Genomic DNA, 24,054 nt, shown 5'->3' with positions numbered 1-24,054 from the left:
GCTGCGCGTGGGCGGCCGGGCCGGTCTCTCAGCGCGCCCGGCCGAGGGACCCCGCGGCCTGCTCTGAGGCACCGCGACAGTGGGGTGCTGGCAGCCCCGGGCTAAGCGAGCGGCGTGAAGGCCGCCGAGCTGGGGCCCCCTTCCCAGCCTGCGCTGGCGGCGTCCGCTGCCGCCGGCCGCCGCCTCTCCCCAGGCGGCAGTGGCGGTGCAGGCCCGCGTGAGGCCGGGTGCGGTCAGCCGGCCCCGGCCCGTGGGACGGTGCTGCCCGCCCCCCCAGCGGCGGGAGGGCGCGATAGGGCCCTGTAGAGAGAGCCCCTGGGCTGGCCTCCCCGCCCCCTTGCCCCTAGGCACGGGGTGAACGTCAGACCGTCACAAGGGCCAGACTGGGTCAGAGCCAGGGTCCATCCAGCCCAGTGTCCTGTCCGGCCAGGGCCAGGTGCCCCCGCGGGCATGAATGGGGCAGGGAGTCCTCGAGAGATCCGTCCCCCGTCGCGCATTCCCAGCTCTGGCAAGCAGAGGCTCGGGACACCCTGCCTGCCCATCCTGGCTAATAGCCATCGATGGACCTGGCCTCCATGAACTTGTCTAGTTCTTTTTTTAACGGTTATAGTCAGATGACCCTGCTGATCATCAGCTTGTGGGGCCCTTGGCAGGGGAGATGACAGCGGAAGAGGGAGAGTGACCGCTTGTGGGGGGAGATCATAGAATCATAGAATATCAGGGTTGGAAGGGACCCCTGAAGGTCATCTAGTCCAACCCCCTGCTCGAAGCAGGACCAATTCCCAGTTAAATCATCCCAGCCAGGGCTTTGTCAAGCCTGACCTTAAAAACCTCTAAGGAAGGAGATTCTACCACCTCCCTAGGTAACGCATTCCAGTGTTTCACCACCCTCTTAGTGAAAAAGTTTTTCCTAATATCCAATCTAAACCTCCCCCACTGCAACTTGAGACCATTACTCCTCTTCTGTCATCTGCTACCATTGAGAACAGTCTAGAGCCATCCTCTTTGGATCCACCTTTCAGGTAGTTGAAAGCAGCTATCAAATCCCCCCTCATTCTTCTCTTCTGCAGGCTAAACAATCCCAGCTCCCTCAGCCTCTCCTCATAACTTATGTGTTCCAGACCCCTAATCATTTTTGTTGCCCTTCGCTGGACTCTCTCCAATTTATCCACATCCTTCCTGAAGTGTGGGGCCCAAAACTGGACACAGTACTCCAGATGAGGCCTCACCAATGTCGAATAGAGGGGAACGATCACGTCCCTCAATCTGCTCGCTATGCCCCTACTTATACATCCCAAAATGCCATTGGCCTTCTTGGCAACAAGGGCACACTGCTGACTCATATCCAGCTTCTCGTCCACTGTCACCCCTAGGTCCTTTCCGCAGAACTGCTGCCTAGCCATTCGGTCCCTAGTCTGTAGCTGTGCATTGGGTTCTTCCGTCCTAAGTGCAGGACCCTGCACTTATCCTTATTGAACCTCATCAGATTTCTTTTGGCTCAATCCTCCAATTTGTCTAGGTCCTTCTGTATCCTATCCCTCCCCTCCAGCGTATCTACCACTCTTCCCAGTTTAGTATCATCCGCAAATTTGCTGAGAGTGCAATCCACACCATGTGGCCCCTGATGTGGCCCCTGCTGGCAGATTCCCTCTCACCGGCTGACTCTGGTGGTGCTGCATGGGAGATAGCCTCGGGGGCAGGCATAGAGCTAAAGCTAAGCACCAGGCTGGAGCATAGCTGCTTCCCTTCAGTTCTGGATCAGGTTTCCTCTTGAGGGGTTGGGGGCAGTGCTGCTGCTCTGCCCTGTTTACTGCCCCCCCCCCCCCACGGGGGAAAGTGTAGTGGGAGGAGCTGGCTGAGGAGCAGGGTTTGGGGTTTGTTTTTTTTTTGTGGGGGCGGGGTTTATTGGTGCTGTCCCTCCCCTAGAGGAGCCCATTGTGAAGGAGTCTGCCTGTGTCCTTAACATCTGTCCCCGCAGTTGGTGCCAAGATTGAGATTTCTGCCTCACCAGTGGGGCAAACTCTGTGAGTGGGGATCTCTCAGACTGTTTGGGAGCGATCAGGGCTCTGGGTCTAGCTGACCTATGTGGGGATGACCATCTCCCTAGTCTGGGCACTGAAGCTATTATGGTGACACCTCTCTTCCTCCTCCTGCCCTACCCTGGAGGCGCCCCCCAAACCCTGGTCTCTGCCCAGTAAATGATGGTGCAGGCCTTTCAACCGTTGAGCCCGTTGTTGTAGCAGCATTGGCTGGCACCGAGCAGTGAGGTGCCAGGCATTCTGAGATGTCCTCCTCTAAGGCGGAGCAGCTCAGTCTCAAGCCCATTCAAGATCTAGGGTCCAGGGCCTTCCAAGGGGATTGGTGATGCTGGATTCATGGGCTCTGAGCCTGTTGAGGTGGCACCAGCTCCCAGCCCTGAGCCCCTTTAACTCAGCACTTGGGGCAAGAATGAAGGGTCTGTTAGTTCTGTTGAGCCTAGCATGGTAGTGTTGCAGACACTGCAGCCCTGAGGGGGGTTCTAGACGTATGCCCTCCATCAATGACCAGTAGCTGGACCTGGGGAGCGGTGCCGGGGACTGGAGGTAATTAGACCCAGACGGACCCTGGGAGTGAAGTCAACGCCTGTGAGGAAGAGTGAGCTTGCCTAGGAGTTGGGACTTATATAGGGGACCAAGGGGCAGGGGGCTGGAAGAGACTACAGCCAAGCCCAGGCTGAGGGTCGACTGACTAGTGGCCACCACTAACATCCTCAGAGGGATTCTTGACCATCATGCCTTGGTGGGTGTTTGGCACAACCGGCACCCAGACAACGCCACCTCCTTCAGCTTTGTCTGGGTGGAATTGCGCCAATCACAGACAGAATTTACATTTCATGCTTTAACATGGGCCTGTTCCTCTGACATTCGGCTGACCCCCTACTCAGACTATCATTTAGTTTTTGTGAATGTTGCTCTTATACCTGAGTGGTTGGGGCTGGCTTATTGGCATTTTAATAACAGCCTGTTGGAGGATGTGGGCTCTGTGGAGTCCTTGTAGGAATTTTAGCTGACTTGGCAAGGGAAGAGGTATGCCTTTCCCTCAGCATGGACAAGCTCCAGGCCATTGACGGCCATTTGGCCCATGGTACTTTTGTCTGGTTGTGTGTCCAACCCCTTCAGGAGGTGGATCACAGCTCCCACTTCTGTGCCCTGGAGAAGAGGATGGGTGCTAAATAATACCTGTCTTCTGACAGACGACAGTACCTCTCTTACAGATCTGGAGAAGATGCAAGAAAGGACTAGGGCTTTCTATGCTGACCTTTTCTCTCTGGATTCGAAGGCAGTGCTTGTGGGGTCCTGCCAGATAAACTCCCAATGGTGAGCATGGGTGACTAGGACTGGCTGGAGTGTCCTCTCACTCTGGCTGAGTTCTCAGAAGCCCTCCATCTGATGCCCACTAACAAACCTTGTGCATCGACAGGCTGACTGTGGAGTTCTACTGCACGTTCTGGGAGGTCCCTGGCCTGGACCTTGCTACCGTTTGGGCTGAGTCCCTGGAAGTTGGTCTCTGCTGTCATGTAGGCAGGCTGTGTTCAACCAGCTACCAAAAAGGGGGGACCTCTGCAACTTGAGGAATTGGCACCCAGTATCACTCTCCAGCACAGGTTATAAGGTTGTAGCTAAAGCCATCTTGCTGCAGCTGAAGTCTATTCGGGCAGATATGATCCACCCCAACCAGGCATACACTTTTCTGGGCTGGACTATTTCTGACAACCTTTATCTGATCTGGAACCTTCTCTGGATAGAATGTAGAGTTGGTCTGTCTCTTGCCTTCCTGTCCCTTGATTAGGAAAAAGCATATGACAAGGTAGATCACTGTTCTCTCATGGGAATCCTGCTGTTAAACCCCCAATGGGTTGGAAGAGAAGCCAGGAAATAGTTCCCCCTTCCTCCTTACTACAGGTACCCCTTGGTCTGTCTCTGATCACCAGTAGCAATCCCTTTCCTCACCCCCAGACCTTCCTGCCAGAGGAAGAGTACTAGGCAATTACTGGGGTGCAAACAACAATAAGATTTATTACAAATAACTTGGTTAACACACAAATTGGCATAAAGCCAGGACCCCAGAACTATAAGTGGGTTAACAAGATAAACAGGTAAAACTGTATATCACCATTTCACAGGGATACCAGAAAGGGAACAGGGATGCTACAACAGGATCAGGACCACAGCTGGAACCAGAACAGAAGAGGACAACAACCAGGAACACAACAGACTGGATGATGAGGATTAGGAACAGGATCAGGACCACACTTGGGAACAGGTGAGTTGATCTTTCTTGATGTTGCTTCCTTTGGGAGGGACAGCACACTTCACAGGGTGTGCTGGGCTTTTATGCTCTCCTGTTACTAGGCAGGCTATTCCCAAGTCACATGACACAATTTTCCTGCTCTTACAGAAAAAGGGTGGTAATTGATGAACAAGAAGGGGGTCAAAGACGGAGGGCAAACAGCCACTTATACAAAACAAAATGGTGAAAGCTAAAAACAAGCCTTACACTGTGGGCATTTGGCTTCAGTCCCCATTTTGTGGGGTTCTTCCAGGTACTGGAAGCCTTTGCAGAGTGTATGGTCAAGCTCAACTGGACCTGTTTCGACTGGTCAGCTTTGGTCAGGGAGTGTATCAGGGCTGCCTTCTGTCTGACCAGTTATGTGCCATTGCCATCAAGTCCTTCCTTTGTCGTCTTTGCAATCAGTTGAAGAGATAGATGCTTGGTGACTTGGCCTTGAGGATAGGCCTGTTGGCGTATGCTGATGACGTGCTCCTTATGGCCCAGGACCCGGAAGACCTGCTGCACATAGTCTTTCCAAACAATCCACTCAGCAGCCTCTTCTGCCCAGCTGGGTCGAGAGCTCTGATGGTCGGGGATGGGTGGCAGGTGGGTTCCCTCCCACCTGCTCTCCACAGTATCCACTGGGTATGGGTTTGCTGCTCTATCTGGGTATCTACCTGTTTGCCATCAATCCCTCCCACTGTATAATTAGGCCAACTTGGAGGCCATGGTAATTGACCAGTTGCGGGCATGGGTGGGGCCTTTCCGTTTGGAGGAGGGCATTGGTCATCAACTAGTTGGTCCTGTCTATGCTTTGGCATTGGTTCAACAACCTTAGCCTGCCCCCAGGTACCCTGGCCAACCTCCAGAGGAGGGTCCTGGAGTTTCTTTTGGCTGGGGAAACACTGGGTCTCTGGAAGTGTCCTGAGCCTCCCTCTTAAAGAGTGAGGGCAGGGCCTAGTTTGCATTCACAGCCAGGTCCCTACATTCCACCTTCAGCCCCTGTAGAGGCTCCTTTATAGTGCCTGTAGTCTGGAACGGAGCTGGTCAGGGGATGTCTTCCTCCGCCGCAGATGAGCCCCCTGATTGAGTCTGTACAACCGTCACTTGTCTTGGGACTTACCTATGGGTAAAAGTTGATATGGCTGCCCACTCTCAGGGCTGTTTTGCCTAGCAGTCAGAGCCAGTAGGGCTGTCCTGTTCAGCAGGGCTGTGTGGCCTATTGGCCAGAGTCAATCTAACAGCCCTTTCTCAGGGCTGCGTGGCCCAGCGGCCAGAGTCAGTATAATGGCCCTCTTCAGTAGGGCTGTTCGGCCTGGCAGCCAGTTGGGGGATTGGGCCGCCGCCTGGGGCTGGGGGTTGGCTGCTGGGTAGGGGGACCCAGGCCCTCCCTTCTCAATGGGGTCCCAGTTCAGGGCCCTGTCAGGGAATCCGCCCGAAGCACACTGACCCCACGTGGCACAATAACTGGTCCCTATGAGCTACTTCCTACCATGTTCCTGATGCGGCATCCCCGGGGTCTCTGGGCTCCTCGGCCAGTGCGGCTCCCAGCAGCTCTGAAACTCCTTGGGTGTCCTCCAGAGTGTCAGTCTGCCATCTGGGGCTTCCGTGGTTCCCGGCCTGGAGCTCTCTGCGTGCATCCTCCCTCTTCAGTGGTCAGCCCTGAATGAACCGAGCTGCTACCTTTTATATCTAGTCTCCAGCCAGAGTATGCCCAGCAGGGCTGCAGGGGCATGGCCTCCTCGGTCCAGAGAGTAGAGTTAACCCTCATGGTACCAGTGCGGGGCAAGTGCGCTCTGTCACAAGGGGTAATTAAGCACCCAGATTAGACAAACACCTGACAGTGATGGTCTAGATAATACTTAGTCCTGCCTTTGTATGGGGGACTGGAACAGATGACCTATCAAGGTCCCTTCCAGTCCTACATTTCTATGATTCATGGTCCAGCAAGCTCCTGAGCCTGCTCTTTTAAAATCCTTGGATGCAAGTTATCTGGATCTGCTGATTTAAAAATGTCTAACTTTCCTAGCTTCTGTTTAACATTGTAGCAGAGTCCTCGGTGGGAGAACTTGATCACACCCGGTTATCTAGACTGGGTGGTTCCAACATAGGCTCCACTTCCTTACTGTTTGCAAGGGAGGCTCTTCCGTTTGTGGGCCTCCTTAAGTCTCTGCAGGTGGGGAATTAAAATTTAAGTCACAAATCTCAGTGCATTCAGGGATACCCCCTGTCACAAACATCCTCCAGAGATACTAGTGGAATGGAAACCATTAACATTACCATATAATGAGACTATATCATCATTTCCCCCCCCCACCCCCCCAAGTATAGAACAATATTGTTAAACACTTCTGTCTTTTCTGCATTATTATTGATAATTCTACCATTTCCATTTAGCAATGTACAAATACCATGTCCGGATTTTTTGTGTCCCTTATATATTTAAAAAATTCTTCTTAATTGTCTTTAACTCTGCTGGCCATAGATTTCTCTTTAAAAAAAAACAAAAGGAGGACTTGTGGCACCTTAGAGACTAACAAATTTATTTGAGCATAAGCTTTCGTGAGCTACAGCTCACTTGTCCCTTGTCTCCCTTTATCAAATTTCCACATTTCCTAACTTCTGATTTATATTCATTGCTATGAACTTCCACTTTCTTCCATTTATTGTATATATCTTTTTATTTTTTATAGCTGCCTTCATTCACCTCTAAACCAGGTCAGTTTTTTTAACCAGCACAACCTTCTTCCTCAGCTGTGGTGTTGTGGCTTTTGAGGCATCTAGTAAGGTGTTCTTAAATTATTCCCACTTACCATTCACACTTTTTTTCTGGCTAAATTCTTCCTCCCAGCTGATTTGGCTCATAATTGGTTTCAGCTTTATGAAATTGCCTCTATTAAAGCACCAAGTATATATATTACAGGTCTGGACTTTGTTTTTCTTGCACATTATAAATTTGATCAAGTCATGGTCACTTGTACCTAAGCTACCATTAAGTTTTAGTTCTGTGATCATTTTCTCTTTACCTGTTATTCTAATAAAGAATTCCCACATGTTGACTTCAGTGCATTTTGAGTTAGGAAATTGTCATCTATAATATCTGTTAGTTCTCAGGATGTTTTAATATTGGCAGCATGACACCTCCAATATATGTCACTTAAATTGAAATCCCCCATGCTCATGCAGCATTTCTTCCTACACGTAGGTAGGTGCATAAGTAGCCAGTCATCCTGATTCCTAGTGTGATGTGGTTGCCTGTAGCAGACACCAACTAATACCCCATACTGTGCTTTATATGTTAGAACCTAGATCTATAAGCATTTAAGATCATATTCTTCCAAGTTATCAGTGAGTTGGAAACAGGTAATGCCATTTTTGACATAGAGTGCTACTTGCCCTCCCCTTTAGCCCATTCTGTCATTTCTAAATATAATCCATTTTTAGAATTTCAGACGTGCAAATCATCCCACCAAGTAATATCAACTAGATCAAATTTATGCTCATACATGAGCAATTCCAAATCCTCTTGTATGTTACCCAGTCTCCTAGCATTGGTGTACAGTCAATTAAATAATTTCTTCTCATCAACTCCTTTGGGTCCTTGCTTAATTTTGTTCTCAACATCTTGATCTTGTGCTGAGTGCTCATATCTTCCCTCTTTTTACCCTCCCATTTTGCAATTAGTTTAATCCTCTCCTGTCCATTGTCGCCACCCTTCTCCCATGGTGGACCCCATTCAAACTATACAGCACCATCTCCCCAGAGAAGGTAGACAAAACCACAAAATCAAAACCCTCCTCTCTACATTACTTATGTAGCCAGCTGTTCACTTCCAGAATCGTCTGTCTTCTGTTTTCCTTTGCTCATGGTCCAGGAAGGATCTCAGAGAAGATTGTGTGGACATTCTTTTTTTTTTCAGTATGTTTCCAAGTTCCATTAAGTCATCTAATTTCAGTGGGGTATCCCACATTGCAGTGTCCTTAGGGCTGATAAGAACCATCATCAATGGATCCTTGCCCGTCGACTTCAGAAGCTTATGCAGTCATAGAGTGATGTCTCATGTTTTAGCTCCAGCGCATCATACTGTTGTTTGTCTGGCCCTTGTAGAATATTCTTTCAATTCTTTTGAGTATTGAGTCTCCCAACAAGGATTGTCTGTTTTCCTAGGATAGTTGGAGAACTCTTTACAGAGAAGCTTGATTTTCTTACAGGTTGGGATGAACTGCCATCCATGTGTGTTTCCCACACATCTCTCTGTTCCCTTGGACTGGCTGGATATTGACAGGTATTTTCTAAAGTTTCCACATTGAGGACCTGGTATTGACTGGAAACTTCTAGCTGCGTGGAATTCCTCCCAGTCCTCTTCTCTCTGCTGCCCACAGCCTGCCCATCCTCATCTGTCTCCGGTCATGCAGAATGCTGTCGTGACCTCTTGCCTCTGGTGATTACAAAGTATCAGGCCTCCTCTCTGATTTCCACTCTCTCTGATTCCTTGGTGGCCAGTTCCATTCTTACTCAAACCTGGAGTACTGATCATAGAATCATAGAATATCAGGGTTGGAAGGGACCCCAGAAGGTCATCTAGTCCAACCCCCTGCTCGAAGCAGGACCAATTCCCAGTTAAATCATCCCAGCCAGGGCTTTGTCAAGCCTGACCTTAAAAACCTCTAAGGAAGGAGATTCTACCACCTCCCTAGGTAACGCATTCCAGTGTTTCACCACCCTCCTAGTGAAAAAGTTTTTCCTAATATCCAATCTAAACCTCCCCCACTGCAAGCTGAGACCATTACTCCTCGTTCTGTCATCTGCTACCATTGAGAACAGTCTAGAGCCATCCTCTTTGGAACCCCCTTTCAGGTAGTTGAAAGCAGCTATCAAATCCCCCCTCATTCTTCTCTTCTGCAGGCTAAACAATCCCAGCTCCCTCAGCCTCTCCTCATAAGTCATGTGTTCCAGACCCCTAATCATTTTTGTTGCCCTTCGCTGGACTCTCTCCAATTTATCCACATCCTTCTTGAAGTGTGGGGCCCAAAACTGGACACAGTACTCCAGATGAGGCCTCACCAATGTCTAATAGAGGGGAATGATCACGTCCCTCGATCTGCTCGCTATGCCCCTACTTATACATCCCAAAATGCCATTGGCCTTCTTGGCAACAAGGGCACACTGCTGACTCATATCCAGCTTCTCGTCCACTGTCACCCCTTGGTCCTTTTCCGCAGAACTGCTGCCTAGCCATTCGGTCCCTAGTCTGTAGCTGTGCATTGGGTTCTTCCGTCCTAAGTGCAGGACCCTGCACTTATCCTTATTGAACCTCATCAGATTTCTTTTGGCCCAATCCTCCAATTTGTCTAGGTCCTTCTGTATCCTATCCCTCCCCTCCAGCGTATCTACCACTCCTCCCAGTTTAGTATCATCCGCAAATTTGCTGAGAGTGCAATCCACACCATCCTCCAGATCATTTATGAAGATATTGAACAAAACCGGCCCCAGGACCGACCCTTGGGGCACTCCACTTGATACTGGCTGCCAACTAGACATGGAGCCATTGATCACTACCCGTTGAGCCCGACAATCTAGCCAGCTTTCTACCCACCTTATAGTGCATTCATCCAGCCCATACTTCCTTAATTTGCTGACAAGAATACTGTGGGAGACCGTGTCAAAAGCTTTGCTAAAGTCAAGAAACAATACATCCACTGCTTTCCCTTCATCCACAGAACCAGTAATCTCATCATAAAAGGCGATTAGATTAGTCAGGCATGACCTTCCCTTGGTGAATCCATGCTGGCTGTTCCTGATCACTTTCCTCTCATGCAAGTGCTTCAGGATTGATTCTTTGAGGACCTGCTCCATGATTTTTCCAGGGACTGAGGTGAGGCTGACTGATGTTTCCTGAACCTGTCTGTCTAGGAACTCCTAAAGCTTCTTTGTTTCTCAGCAGTGTCTTTACTTGTCCCTTGAATCCAAGAATCTTCTCTTTTGGCACAGCCATCAATTTGCACTTCATGCACATGAAATCCTTCATGCATATGAAATGTCTTCAAGCAGGAAAAAGAACATGGTTCATCCACTGCAGCTCATTACCACTGTTCCATCACTGGCCATCCTGATATCACACACAGTGCTGAATCTGGAAGGAAAGCCTCTCGCATTCCCTCTCTCAACTCCCTCCAAAACTCTGCTGTTGGCTGCCTCTGTTCGCAGCTTTGGAATTTGCCTAGCAAGTGACTTTTTATACCAGTTCTTCCCTGTGTCACTCAGCTCAGTTCTGCCACTCACCACCAGGGAGCGATTAACCACTCAGAAACTCAAATGGCTGGGCTGATCTGAACTCCAAGAGTTAGAGCCTCCTGGCCTTTAGCAAGGCACCCTGGTTCCTGAGGCCATACACAGAGTACAAACGGTCAACCAAACTGCACTGCTCACCATGTCCTGCTACCTCCACGCACAGTCGGCAGCTAATCCCTCTGAAACTCCCTTTAGCAGCTCTTAAGTTCGCTTAGCAAATGACTTTTTATACCAAATTCTAATGAAATGGATGCACAGCGCTTCTTCCTCCTCTGCATTATACTGAAAAAAGCCTTTTGTTTCTATTCATAGACAGGGAGAACCTGTCTGTTGTAAAGTTCCTTCTTTACCTTCAGATGGGTTTGACTGTTTACATTGGCCTCTGATGGTTTTCTACTGAAAGTCTTGATACTGAGCAAGGCAAAACTGCGCAGGGTGACAACTCCCTCCTGCCTGAACCGGCGGCCCTCACTGAGACATATTATCCCCTGGTGACTAAGAGCATATTCCTAATATAATTACATTATTTCTTAAATATTACCCATACATACATCTTGCAATGGTTTGAATTGGGAAAATTTACAAGCTTTCTGTAGATGCCTTACATTATTATTCTTTGTGGATAAATATCCTGTAAGATGTGTTTGGAATGGTGAGCTGGTCAGTCTGAGGTGAGAGTTATTTGCAAAGAACAGGGGACCCTTTGCCAAGGAGCCTCTGTGTCACACAGTGAAGTTAAGGTTTAAAGAGTTAGTGGTTTGATTAGTTTATGGGCTTTTTTACATTAAAAATCAACTGAAGTTAAATTGCTGCGTATTTTCTTAAATGATCTTTTGTAATGCTAGCAGGCTGGCTCCTCAGCCGGTGTATGTTGTCACAGCTAGACTGACCACAAGGGAGCTAAGCTCATCATATGCCAGCTGAAGATCCATCACCGTCTGGTCTGCATCCTCCTCAGATGTTCCCAAAGCTTTCAGAAACAGCACCAAGCCTCAGCTGAAGTTAATGATGCCAAAACATAATGAGAGTAAATAAATGAGATATCACCTGTCCTCACAGATGCCAACTTTCTGATTTCCCAGGGGTGCTCCACCCATCGCTCTATCCCAGGCCCTGCCACCACTCCATCCCTTCCCCTAAGTCCCCACCTCTGCCCCACCTCTTCCCACCCCTGCTCCTTGTTAGTTACCTCTTCCTGTCCTGTTCTTCCCCCTCCTCTGAGCACGCCTTGCCATAGGGGACTGATGCCTCCCCGTACTGGGGGGGGCCACAATCTAAAGGGGAGGTCACATGACTGGTCACATGTACCCACACCCAGCCCAGGGCCACCATGCTCTCCCCGCCCCACATTACCTGCAGGGGAAGGCACTCTATCCTCCCGCTGTGCCTGCCCCCCCCCCCCCCGAAATGCTCCACCGCTCTCCCTGGTGGGGGGAAGTCACTTCTAATGCTGGCCCCTCCCCCGTCACTGCTCTGCAGCCCAGCAGTTGCCTGAGCGTGCCTGGATGGGGAGGAGGTGACTCCCGCTCCCCACCCAGAGTAGCTTGCCAGGGATCGTGGTTGAGCGAACCAGAAATGTGTCAGAGAGGAGGGGGGAGCTCTGGCTCGCTCAGCTGCGGTCCCTGGTAGCCAAGCTCGGGCAGGGAGAGGAATCCACCTCCTCCACAGCTAGGCTGTCTCAGGCAGCCGCCACACTGCACAGCAGTGTTCCAGCAGCTGGAAGGGGCTGGTCCCACCCCTTCCTCTTCTGGCCCCCCCCGTCCCTTCCACTCCTCAGCCTCTGGGGAGTCGTCCCCCCCGACGCGTTGCCCAGCCCCGTCCTCATTCCGCCTCTCCCTGCTCCCGCTCCCCCTTCTCCCCCCCAGCACCTCCTGCATATCGCTGAACAGCTGATCCTCGGTGGGCGGGTGGCGCTGGGGGGAAGGAGTAGGAGGGACCTGCTGGTGGGTGCTGAGCCCCCACTATTTTTTTTCCATGGGTGCTCCAGCCCCAGAGCACCCACAGAGTCGGCGCCTATGCCTGTCCTGATTTACAGTCCATGTTTCTGCTGAGTGAAGTGAGGCCCTACACTCAACGCAATGACATTTCTCTAAATAAAGGGCTGGTTCTAGTGTGCGGAATCCATTTAGTTACTAATGTTCCAACTGTTTCATTCTCTGACATGTATCATCAACAGAACTGCCAGTTAAGTGCTAAATCCGGGATTTTTATAGCAAACATTGATGTAAGAAGCAAGCAGGATTCACTTTGGAATTTCAGGTAAGTGTAGCAGGAGTTAGAAAGCTCAGATTTGCTTTAAAACAGAGAATTTGGCCTGGAAGTTGCAAAGGAGGGAATAAGTGGATCAATTTTACAAAGGGTCATTATCCTGAACTGCTTCACTAATAAGTGAAGTTAAACCTGCTGAAGTCAAATCCAGTCTCCTCATGGATCCATCTTTTCTGTTCCTAGCTGATCCATCAAATTCTGAACAGTAACACAACAGGCCAGGTGCAGTTCTTTGGAAAAAGAACCAATCCCAAGTGTTCCAAAATCAGGAATCAAGCCTCCCAGAATCAAGATGCATGAGACAAACAAAACAAAAAATGAACAAATATGTTGGGTTCTTTTTACTTGCCTTCCAGTGTCAGAGCCTTTCGGTCACACTCAAGTCACATTTTAAAACTTTTCTCTGAAAACCACAAGGGCTAGAAACTCACTTAAAAAAACCAAAGAAACAAAAAAACCCCATACCAACCAAAAAACAAAACAAAACAAAACCCCACCCCCAAACCAAAATACTTAAAAACAACCCTGAGATTCTCCCATAGTCACATGCCTCTAGGAGCTGTGGCTTTAAGAAAATGGCCAGATATGTTGGCAGCACTGTAATGTTTTTCTGCCTTTCTTTTGTGGAGAAAGTGTTTTTTCTGAAGGCAAGCTGGTATGCTTGTTAGACTTTGAGAGACAAGGTAGGCGAGCTAATATCTTTATTGGCCCAACTTCTGTTGGTCAAAGAGACAAGCGTTCGAGCTCCACAAAGCTTTTTTTCAGGTCTCTGGAGGCTAGACGTTGAGTCCTTCCAGGGAGAGCCTGTCAGCAAATTGGCTCATTTAGCGACAACAGCCAGGTGCATGGAGGGTAAAGAGGAGTTTTGTTCAAGGAAAGCCCCTGTATTGTAAACAGGATAAAAGGGGATGGAAAGAACCACTTATCACTGTCTAATACATCCCCAGGTCATTCCTGTGCTATCTCCTAGTGGAGGAAAAGGATTTCGTGTTAACAGGTCTTGTTAACTCCAAGGCCAAAGGTTGGGATTTTTTGATTGTTGAGCAACCAACAGCCGTAATGTGCCTTGAGAAGAGCCGCTCAAACTCTCCTTTAGCTCTGCACTGCCCCCTACTCAGAGCTGTGGCTAAAGTCACAATGGCACCCATAAGGAAATCCAACTCTTGGCAAAGTCACCTTTGTCTCACTACTATTTCAGGATGTGACCCAAGTCCACAGTCAGCAGAGCATGGCAGGGGCAGAAGAGGCTTGTTCTTGCCCTGCCCGGCCTCGCCCCATAGGAATCTTTCTGAAGAGAAGACCTTGTCACTCTGTTATGATCAGACCCCAATAATAGGGCTGTTTTTCTAACCCCAGTCCCCAGCATGCTGATAGCGAGACACGTATATGCACACACCCACACAGGCACTCTCTTGCACTCTCACTGTTCCCGAGGTTTCTAGGAGATGAGCGTGCCTCCTTAATACTAATAACTGTGGAGCTTTGAAAGCAAGGAATGCCAAACCTCAGGGCATGCTGAAGGAACGAGAAATGTAGATGAGTGCTTGATAGAGACTCATCACTCAATCCAGCTCCAGGCTATGGGACCTGCATGTCCGAACTTTGACAGGCTCTCTTTTACATAAGCCAGACCTCACAGAGTGCCTCACAGCACTTTGGGAGCATTGGGGGAGGGAGGGAGTCAGAAAAAGAAAACATGAGAAGAAAGTCAGAGGCTTATCCATCAAGATCCTTCAAATGCTGGGCAGCATGCTGATCTCAAACCTGCCTGAGCGCTGACCTTTGTAAAGGTGCATGGCACCACCTCCCTTCTCTGAATGAAGCACATTTCCCCCAGTAATGTGTCTGGGAGGTGGCAGTAAGATTGGCTGTCATGCCCACCAGTTTGTAGGCAGTTTGCCATTGTGCAAGAGACAGCAAAGGGGCAGGGCATGGGTGGGGACTGGTATGTCTAAGGAGACGTGGGCTAATGCACCATCCTTCTTAGGCCAACAAGATGTTTAGCTACATGCTCCCCTCTTCAGCCTCCCTCCTGCCACTAGCACGGAGTAATATGGCAGCCATGCAGCCGTGCTCAGTAATGCAGGATCGAGGTACCTTGTGTCCAGGCTGTCCCACTAATCACTTCTCACCTGGCCCTTAGAAGCAGTGGTTAAAGTAGCCTCAACAGTCATCACCCCAGTCAGAGGAGGGGAGCTGTTAGGCAGTTCTGCTGCTCTCCAGAGCTGGAGATAGCAGGGCAAGCGCTTGAACCCTGCCTGACCACTTGAACCCTGCCTGTGAGTGCAGCGCTTTGCTCCCATTTGGGCAGGATCCAGCTCTTGTTATGAGCTTTTGTGACCTACTGCTGTGAGATGGAATTCCACATCAAACCCTCCCCATGATGGTGGTGTTACTCAGCAGAGCTAGGAGTGGATCAAACAGACAAAAGGCATTTCAGGAGCTTTGGAGATTCTTTGCAGTGAAGCTGGCATCAGACCTGGTTAGTCTGGGCTTGGTTTGCACCAAAGGCCAGAATTTTCAAAATGCTCAGCACCCACAATTGGAGCTAGATTTTGAAAACAGCTCAGCACCTGTTGTGGGGAGGGTACACCCCATCACAGCACCTTTGTAGGCAGTAGAACAAGTGGTCAGATTCCCCAAAGAACAGTCTGAATAAAAGTGTCACAATGGGAATTGCTGGGACCAAGGTTCCTGAAAATCTGTTCTCAGTTGTAGCGCTCACTACTTGAAAATGTGCCCCACATTTCCATTAGCCTGACTAGTTCCTCTCATGAGCAGCCCACCCCTGCTCTGCCAGCAGATTTGCTGATGTGTTCCTCAGGCGGAATTTTTGTCCCAATAATAATGTCACACTAACCTGGTGCCTTTCATCTGGGGACCTCAGGCTGCTCTGCAAAAGTGTATACTATTATCCCCATGACACAGAGGAGGAAACTGATCAGAGAGAGGCTGAGCTGCCCACAGTCATGCAGTAAAGCAATAACAGAGTGAGGACTAGAAACCAGGGCCTCCATGGTCAGAACTGAGGAGTGTTTTGGGGGACTCAGTTGGAGATACCTTGAAGAAGCTGATTGTCAGAGGGAGGGTGCTCCGCACTTTCTGAAAGCGCCCCCCCCCGCAGTTTCTAAAATTAGGAATCCAAACACTGAATAAGGAGTTACGTTTGGAAGTCATAGGCCCGGCTCTTCTGGTCTCCCATTCAGCTCACTAAACAGTGCTTTTTAGGACAAGTGTTGTCAAACTAATCCAGATCTCACAGAGCTGCTTTATTGCTTGACACAGGAACCAGATTTGAAGATCATGCCAACAAGTGTAGCCTAGTGGGCCAGCTTACCTCTATTACATTCACTGCTTTGCATTATATTCTACTCTATTATATTCAGCAGTAATGCAAGGAAACCTACAGGCTTGTATCCTGTAAGACGCTGGCTTCAGCAGTTAGCATGAGGCTTAAGGCCTGCGAACTTTGGCATAATTAAACTTAGGTAACTCATAAGTTTTAGAGAACTGGAAGTAGAGTGTAGGGCAGGGATTTTTGTCCATAATGACATCAGCCATCCACTGAACATGAACTGACACCACCTTCTGGAAGGTTTTAGATGGAACATCTGACTGCAAGAGTGCCATGGCAACGAATTGACATATATGATAAAGGGGTGAAATCATAAATACACCAACCTATAGAAAAAGGACATCTTAACATTGGTAAGGGGGGGAAATACAAATAAGAAAGAGGGGAGAAACCCCTCTTGAATATGCATTAGACATGGTAACGTCAACGTAACATACTATAAAAGTGGCATCCCAGGGCAGTTGGGAAAGCGATGTGGCCCTTGGGAGGGGCCAGAATGATGGTAACAGTGATGAGGAAGATAATGGCTAACATTTCAGGTTGTTTTGCAAGGGATGGTGGGAGTATGGATGTTCAGATGTACTTTCTGTATTACCTCTATCTACCTTACTGAGTTAGAGTGTGTGAGACTTCGCTAAATGTATTAATAAATTATTTATTTGTAAATCTAAAAGAGTTCCTGTAGTGTGAATGTTGCACCTGTGCACATCGGGGTTCCCAACTATATAATAATTTTAATAATACTGGGCCTGATCTTGGGACAAGAACCTGTGAACCCTCAAAGTGATTACTGGGAATTTGTATTCATAATCTATAGATCAGGCTACACAGGGTATAACCCTATTCATTGGAGGATTCAGATATAAGGTAAAACCACAGGAGAGTTGAAAAGACATCTACCCGCATCACACTAACCCAGTGGTTCTCAACCTGTTTACCACTGTGGGCTGCATATGCAGCTCTCTATGTGTTATATGGGCCACATCCACACAATATATACACTACCTTTATAGCCCTGAGGATGTCACATGGGCTGCAGCTATTTGCTGACTGGGCCACAAGCGGTTCACAGTCCGCAGGTTGAGAACCACTACACCAACTTTTTGCTACTCTGTTTGCAGCCTTCAACTACCTGAAGGGGGGTTCCAAAGAGGATGGAGCTCGGCTGTTCTCAGTGGTGGCAGATGACAGAACAAGGAACAATGGTCTCAAGTTGCACTGGGGGAGGTCTAGGTTGGATATTAGGAAAACTGTTTCACTAGGAGGGTGGTGAAGCACTGGAATGGGTTACCTAGGGAGGTGGTGGAATCTCCATCCTTAGAGGCTTTTCAGGTCCGTCTTGACAAAGCCCTGGCTGGGATGATTTAGTTGGGTTTGGTCCTGCTTTGAGCAGGGGGTTAGACTAGATGACCTCCTGAGGTCTCTTCCAACCCTAATCTTCTATGATCCTATGTTGTGAATCAGTACAGCTGCAGGACTCATGACTTTCACTTCTGCTCCCCATCACAGTCTTAACTTTCACTAATGTGGTTGCACCAGAAGAAACCATTCTGGAAAATCTTAGACACCCTGAAGGAAGAGAATGCAAGTGAGTGATTTGAATGTTGAGGCTACTGCTAGGACTGCATCGGGAGAAACTCCCTATCTGAGATATACATAGTAAATATATTATGTATATCAGTGATCACATTATCCTTTGCACTTGCATGGCATCTTGAATCCTAGAATCTTGAAATATTCTGCAAACATTACAGATTAAGTCTTGTAATCTTTTTACAAATTTGAAAACTGAGGCACAAAGAGAGTGAAATGACTTGTCCAAAGTCGCACAGAGAGTCAGTGAGATAGGTTCTCATCCTATCTCTAGACTGCTCTCCAGTAATGGACTCTTGGTACAGTATCCCTGACTGCAACCTAAAATGTCAAATTAAACTACATACAAGGTTGTGAGGTAATATCTTTAATTGGACCAACTTAAACTAAAGTCACCATTCATTTTCCTCTCCTTGCTTCGGCGGTCTCCGCCATTCCAGACAGCTCCTGTTCTGCTCCCTTAGCTTGTCATTTTGCATGCTAGCCTGGGCACTCCAGGGGCTGGGGCATGTTTTTTGTGAGAACTTCCTCACACAGAGAGGCCCGGGGACTGCTTTTCTGTCAACCCAGTCTGGAACTTGGTGGTAGAGAGAGAAGCCTTGCTGCGAGCAGCATCCTGCCTGGATCCCCTTTGCAAACAGGCCTGAGGGGAGCAAATCCCTTCTCTGGATTGTTTGTTTGGCAGGGACGGAGAGAGTTTTCTGAAGAATGTTATAGAGGAGCTTTTGCTAAAATCTTGTGTGATGTTATCTAATAAAATATAACCCTGTAGATCAGGGGTCTCAAACACGCAGCCCGTGGAGTTATTTCCTGCTGCTCGCCATAGGCGCCAACTCGGTGCTCCGCAGCTGGAGCACCCACGGGGAAAATTTAGTGGTTGGTCTGCATCCACCAGCAGCCAAGCTCCCCTTGAGCTGCGGGAACGTGGCGTGCTCGGGGAGGAGGCAGGGCCAGGGCGGGGATTTGGGGAAGGGGTTGGAATAGGGGCAGGGACGGGACGTGTTTTGTCATTTGAGTGAGGTGGTTTGACATTCTGCTTTGGCTGCTGTCTGCCGAAGGTGGAAGGTTTGCAGTGCTGTGGGATGAGCGATTTGGGTGGGAAGTTCTCTTCAGGGTGGGGTTTGGATGGTTTTGTTTCCTTGAATCAGATCAATGTGCCTCTATCCTCTATCAGGACAGCACCTCCTGCCTCCTGTTATAAGACATGCTCACACGCTGCACATGTTTCCTGCCTACAAACTGCAGCTGACTGCTGCCTGCCCCTTCAGCATTTTCATTCTTTTGTGTACATGAACTAGGAGGCTCTTCCCCCACACGAATGGTTACAACAGAACATCACCTTGTGGAAGCTAGTGTCCTCTTTGCTTTTAACCCCAGTCCAGGTGCTCAGAGCTGGGGGAGTCTCAAGGATTGCATCCTGCACATGTTGCCATACCTCTGGCCCCAGAGCCCTAGACTACCTTTAAATCAACAGACAGGAGTCCCAAGAGACTTGACCACCAGAGCCTAAGCTGAGACCAGCAAACTCATATCATGTAACATCAGTTTGGCTTTAAATCCTAGACTCAGGAGGTGAGAACCAAGTGTCTTGCCCAGGCTCTCCATTTTCCCTTTCAGATCAAAACCCTCTTGGTGCCTCCAGAGTAGCTGACGGGGCAGGCGAGCCATGATATGTTCAGCAGGACTCCACAGGTCTCATTTAGCTGTAGTTGTTCATTTTTTTCATTTTTGACTATACTTTTGTATCGTTGTATGAAAAGGTTTCAGTGATGTGGCCCTCAGGCCAGTGTACTAGTCCTCATGTGGCCCTCGTGGTCATTGGAGTTTGAGACCCCTGTTGTAGATGATTCTCGCTACCACTGTTATATAATTGCAACAAATCTTGTATAAATTGTGTCAAGTAAGGTGTCTATGGAAGGGTAATGATTTGCTGAATATGGTTATGCTATTTGCACGCATATATAATTTTTGAATCTGAAGTTATGAGTATTGGCGCTATATCTGCATTTCTAATGTGTTTGCTTCTGGGAAACAGCAACAAGGTGTTTAGCCAGCACATTGTGAAGAAACTATTCAAGTTAAGTGGCTCATAAAAAGGACACCTAACTCACAATGGAAGACGCCCATCTACACTGAATGGACGGATCTGTGAATGTTCTGTCAGGTATTGGTAGTGGCTTTTCCTGTGACTAAGTGAAATCACTCAGGGATATGTGACTTGCCCATGTGACTCCAAACTCCATCTTTTACCTGTAATTTTCCACTAGCCATGCTGAGGGCTTTGTTTGAGACAATGGATTTCCTTCCCTCCACATGGCAGAAGCTATAAAAGGTGCTGAAAACATCTCCATTTTGTCTCTTTCAAGCTCCAGCCTCTTTCCTGCTCAAGCCTCTGGACTATGGACTTGTACTAATGGGAGCATTTTGTGACACTTCCAGTGATTTGGAAGCAACCAGAGACTTGACTTCAGCCAGCAGTTTATTCCATCACTGCTACAAGACTGATCCAAGACCTTTGCAATTATTGTATGTATTTGATTTCTTTAACCAATTTTAATTTATTTTCTTTCTTTCTTTCTTTCTTTCTTTCTTTCTTTCTTTCTTTCTTTCTTTCTTTCTTTCTTTCTTTCTTTCAATAAACTTCTAGATTTTAGATACTAAAGGATTGGCAACAGTGTGATTTTGGGGTAACATCTGAGTTGTATATTGATTGGGGTTTGTGGCTGGTTCTTTGGGATCAGAAGAACCCTTTGTTTGATTAAACTGGTTTTACAGAACCACTCATCTTTAAGTCTAGTGTCTGGGTGTTGAATCCACATCTGGAATGCCTGAGGAAATTGCTTTTCTGACTTCTTGTTAGCCAGTGTGGTGAAACAGAAGTTGACTTTTGTTGCTGGTTCGGTATATCTTATAGACAATAACCACCAATTCTGGAGTGTGTTTGCCCTATTTCTCAGCAGTTTGACCTGAATTTGATATTCTCAGTCGTGACCCACGAAGGCAGGTGACACCCTGGACCAAAATCCTCCCGTCCTTGCTCATGGTTTACTCTGCCAAATGCCCAGGATAAGCCTAAGGACTGAGTAAACATTCACTGTGGACCTCACTATTTGGCCTTCTAAGTCCAGGGAATTTGCAGTCGAATCCACGTTGTTAACTCCCATCTCAGAGGAGTCCTGGTCAGCAGTGCTCCCTGAGGTGCAGGGGCTGGCCAGGAAGGTACAAACACTATTGTGCTCAGCACTCTCACTGGGACAGGATTTTCAGAGTTGTTCAGTGTTACAGGTTTGATCTATGGTCCTCTAGATGACAGTGGCAAGGAAGCACCACTGTGTCATAGAATCAGAGAAGATCAGGGTTGGAAGAGACCTCAGGAGGTCATCTAGTCCAACCCCCTGCTCAAAGCAGGACCAACCCCAACTAAATCATAGTTAGGTTATGACACCTCTTTAAATGTCAATCTTCCCTAAGTCTTTTAAAATTGACTTAGGGTTCTCTGAAATTTGGTGTGCCTCAGGAGAGTGCAGGGTAGTAGAGTGACTCACATTTGCAGTGATTTGAGCCAGGGGTTCTGGAGATGGAAGCCCCCAGATATAGCCATTTTAATAAAAGTTTCCAGGTGGGGTTTTTTGCTCTGAGTTAGAGATCAAGCTGTTGATGAGCTATGGGTCAGAATGGTCGCAATCTTAGAATCATAGAATCTGTCCAGTTTTACCCAAGATAGTGCATGGGGCCCACTAAATCTTTGGGGAGTCCAAATTAAGAACAGTAAGATGGAGGTTGTGGAATCTCCATCACTGGAAATTTTTAAGAGGCAAACAGCTCTCAGGGTTGGTTTAGATTACACTTAGTCCTGCCATGAGTGCAGGGGACTGGACTAGAATACCACTCTAGGTCCATTCCAATCCTACAATTCTCTGAGTCCATGATTTAAGAAAATATACATTTTTACACTGTGTATGCACCATTACAGAAAAACAGCTAGAGGGTTTCCACTCCCACCATTTTATGACTTTTAAAACTCAACTTTTGTAAGTGCTTTAAAATAGGAATGGTTAGTCTGATGGCTTGGAAATCTGGTGGGCCTCCTGAGGGCGCAGAGTAGCACTAGTGATCCAAATTTTAAATTTGGGACCATTTGACCTAGGGGTCCCCGAGTTACAGGCTGCCCCCAAAAACTTGTTTCCTTCTGTACTGTTAAACCGAGAGGTACTAATGTCTGGGTGAATCACAGACCTCATTGAGACAGGTGATTGTGAACTCACCCATCAGTTAACATAACTAAGGATAAGTCAATCACAATCCCCCACATTAGACAAAAGGAGTTTTGGAATAAGTGTCCGGAGGGTGCTATAATTTGTGAGTCATGGGTGGCAATTGGATTTTGATGACTAAGTCTTTGTGGCGGGAGGGGCAGAATTAGGCATGTGAACGTTTCCTGGGCAGAGAGCAGTATGGAGTCAGAGGAGTAGAGAAATAGAGTGGAGAGTGGTGTGGGGCTGCAACGAGGGGAGAGGGGATTGTGGGGAGGGGGGTAAGTGGGGATGGGTTTGAGGGGAGGGGAGAAAGATTGGGAGGTCAGGGGAGGAAGACATAGTATCACCCAGCTCTTCCAGTGCCCCAGCCCCCTGCACTCTTGCGCTCTGCTGCTCAGCCAGTGCACCCGAAGCCTTCCCTCCAATGCCCTACACCCCCAGCTCTGCCCATGCACCCCAACTTTCCTGCATCCCCCAGCAATGTCAGTGCGCCCCAGCCTGCCTGAACTGCATAGCACCACAAGCCTTGCACACCCAGCTCTGCCAATGCACCCCAACCACTCTGGGTCCCAAGCTTCCTGCAGCTCAACCGCCCTGCAGTCTCAGCCCTGCCAATGTACCCCGATCACCCTGCACCTCAACCCCCTGTACCCCCCCAGCTCTGCCAGTGCATCCCAACCCTGTTGTCCTCTAATAACAAATGGGGAGGGCAAAAAGTGGTAAGATCTGAGCACTCAGTACAAAATTGAGAGGTTGAGAACAAAATTCATCAAGGAAGCAAAGGACATGAAGAGAAGACATTCTTGAATTGCCGATACACCAATGCTAAGAAGCTGGGTAAGAAACTAAGGGAGTTGGAATTGTTCATTTCTGAGCATACATTCGATCTAGTTGGCATTACAGAATGCTGGGGGATGATTAACACGCTTGGAATGTTAAAACTAGGGCCGTCAAGCGATTTAAAAAATTGTGATTAATCGTACTGTTAAACAGTAATAGAATACCATTTATTGAAATATTTTTGGATGTTTTCCACATTATCAAGTATATTGATTTCAATTACAACACAGAATACAAAGTGTACAGTCCTCACTTTATTTTTGATGACAAATATTTGCACTGTAAAAAAGAAACAAATGAAATAGTATTTTTCAATTCACCCAATACAAGTACTGTAGTACTTTTTTATCATGAAAGTTGAACTTACAAATGTAGAATTATGTACAAAAAATAACTGCATTCAAAAATAAAACAGTGTAAAACTTTAGAGCCTACAAATCCATTCAGTCCTACTTCTTGTTCAGCCAATCGCTCAGACAAACAAGTTTCTTTACATTTACAGGAGATAATGCTGTCCGCTTCTTGTTTACAGTGTCACCTGAAAGTGAGAACAGGCATTCGCATGGCACCATTGTAGCCAGCGTTGCAAGATATTTATGTGCCAGATGTTGTAAAGATTAATATGTCCCTTCATGCTTCGACCACCATTCTGAAGGACACGTGTCTCTGCTGATGACGGCTTTTGCTTGATAACAATCCAACGCAGTGTGGACCGACACATGTTCATTTTCATCATCTGAGTCAGCCAGCAGAAGGTTGATTTTCTTTTTTGGTGGTTCAGGTTCTGTAGTTTCCACATTGGAATGTTGCTCTTTTAAGACTTCTGAAAGCATGTTCCACACCTCAGATTTTGGAAGGCACTTCAGATTCTTAAACCTTAGGTTGAGTGCTCTAGTTATCTTTAGAAATCTCACACTGGTACCTTCTTTGCGTTTTGTCAAATCTGAGGTGAAAGTGTTCTTAAAACAAACATGTGCTGGGCCATCATCAAAGTCTGCTATAACATGAAATATATGGCAGAATGTGGGTAGAACACAGAACAGGAGACATATAATTCTATCCCAAGGAGTTCAGTCACAAATTTAATTAATGCATTAATTTTTTAACAAGCATCATCATCATGGAAGCATGTCCTCTTTA

At 47.8% G+C, this 24,054-nt stretch overlaps 1 long non-coding RNA gene across 2 annotated transcripts; it reads left to right on the top strand.

Moving 5' to 3' along the window:
• The first annotated feature begins 212 nt into the window (after nt 1-212).
• On the top strand, nt 213-20,390 carry LOC125626631 (uncharacterized). Of its 2 annotated transcripts, XR_012666216.1 has the most exons (4): nt 213-1,022; nt 4,163-4,302; nt 12,779-12,861; nt 19,854-20,390. It is a non-coding gene; the product is annotated as an uncharacterized LOC125626631 (long non-coding RNA). The 2 variants fall into 2 exon arrangements; XR_007353810.2 differs by lacking the exon at nt 12,779-12,861 and having other exon boundaries at nt 215-1,022; nt 20,185-20,390.
• The last annotated feature ends 3,664 nt before the right edge of the window (nt 20,391-24,054 follow it).

The sequence above is a fragment of the Caretta caretta genome, chromosome 27 (genome assembly GCF_965140235.1).
Source record: "Caretta caretta isolate rCarCar2 chromosome 27, rCarCar1.hap1, whole genome shotgun sequence".
Lineage (NCBI taxonomy): Eukaryota > Metazoa > Chordata > Testudines > Cheloniidae > Caretta > Caretta caretta.
The sequence above is the reverse complement of the archived record's forward strand: the minus strand, read 5'-3'. Positions and strand labels throughout refer to the sequence as shown.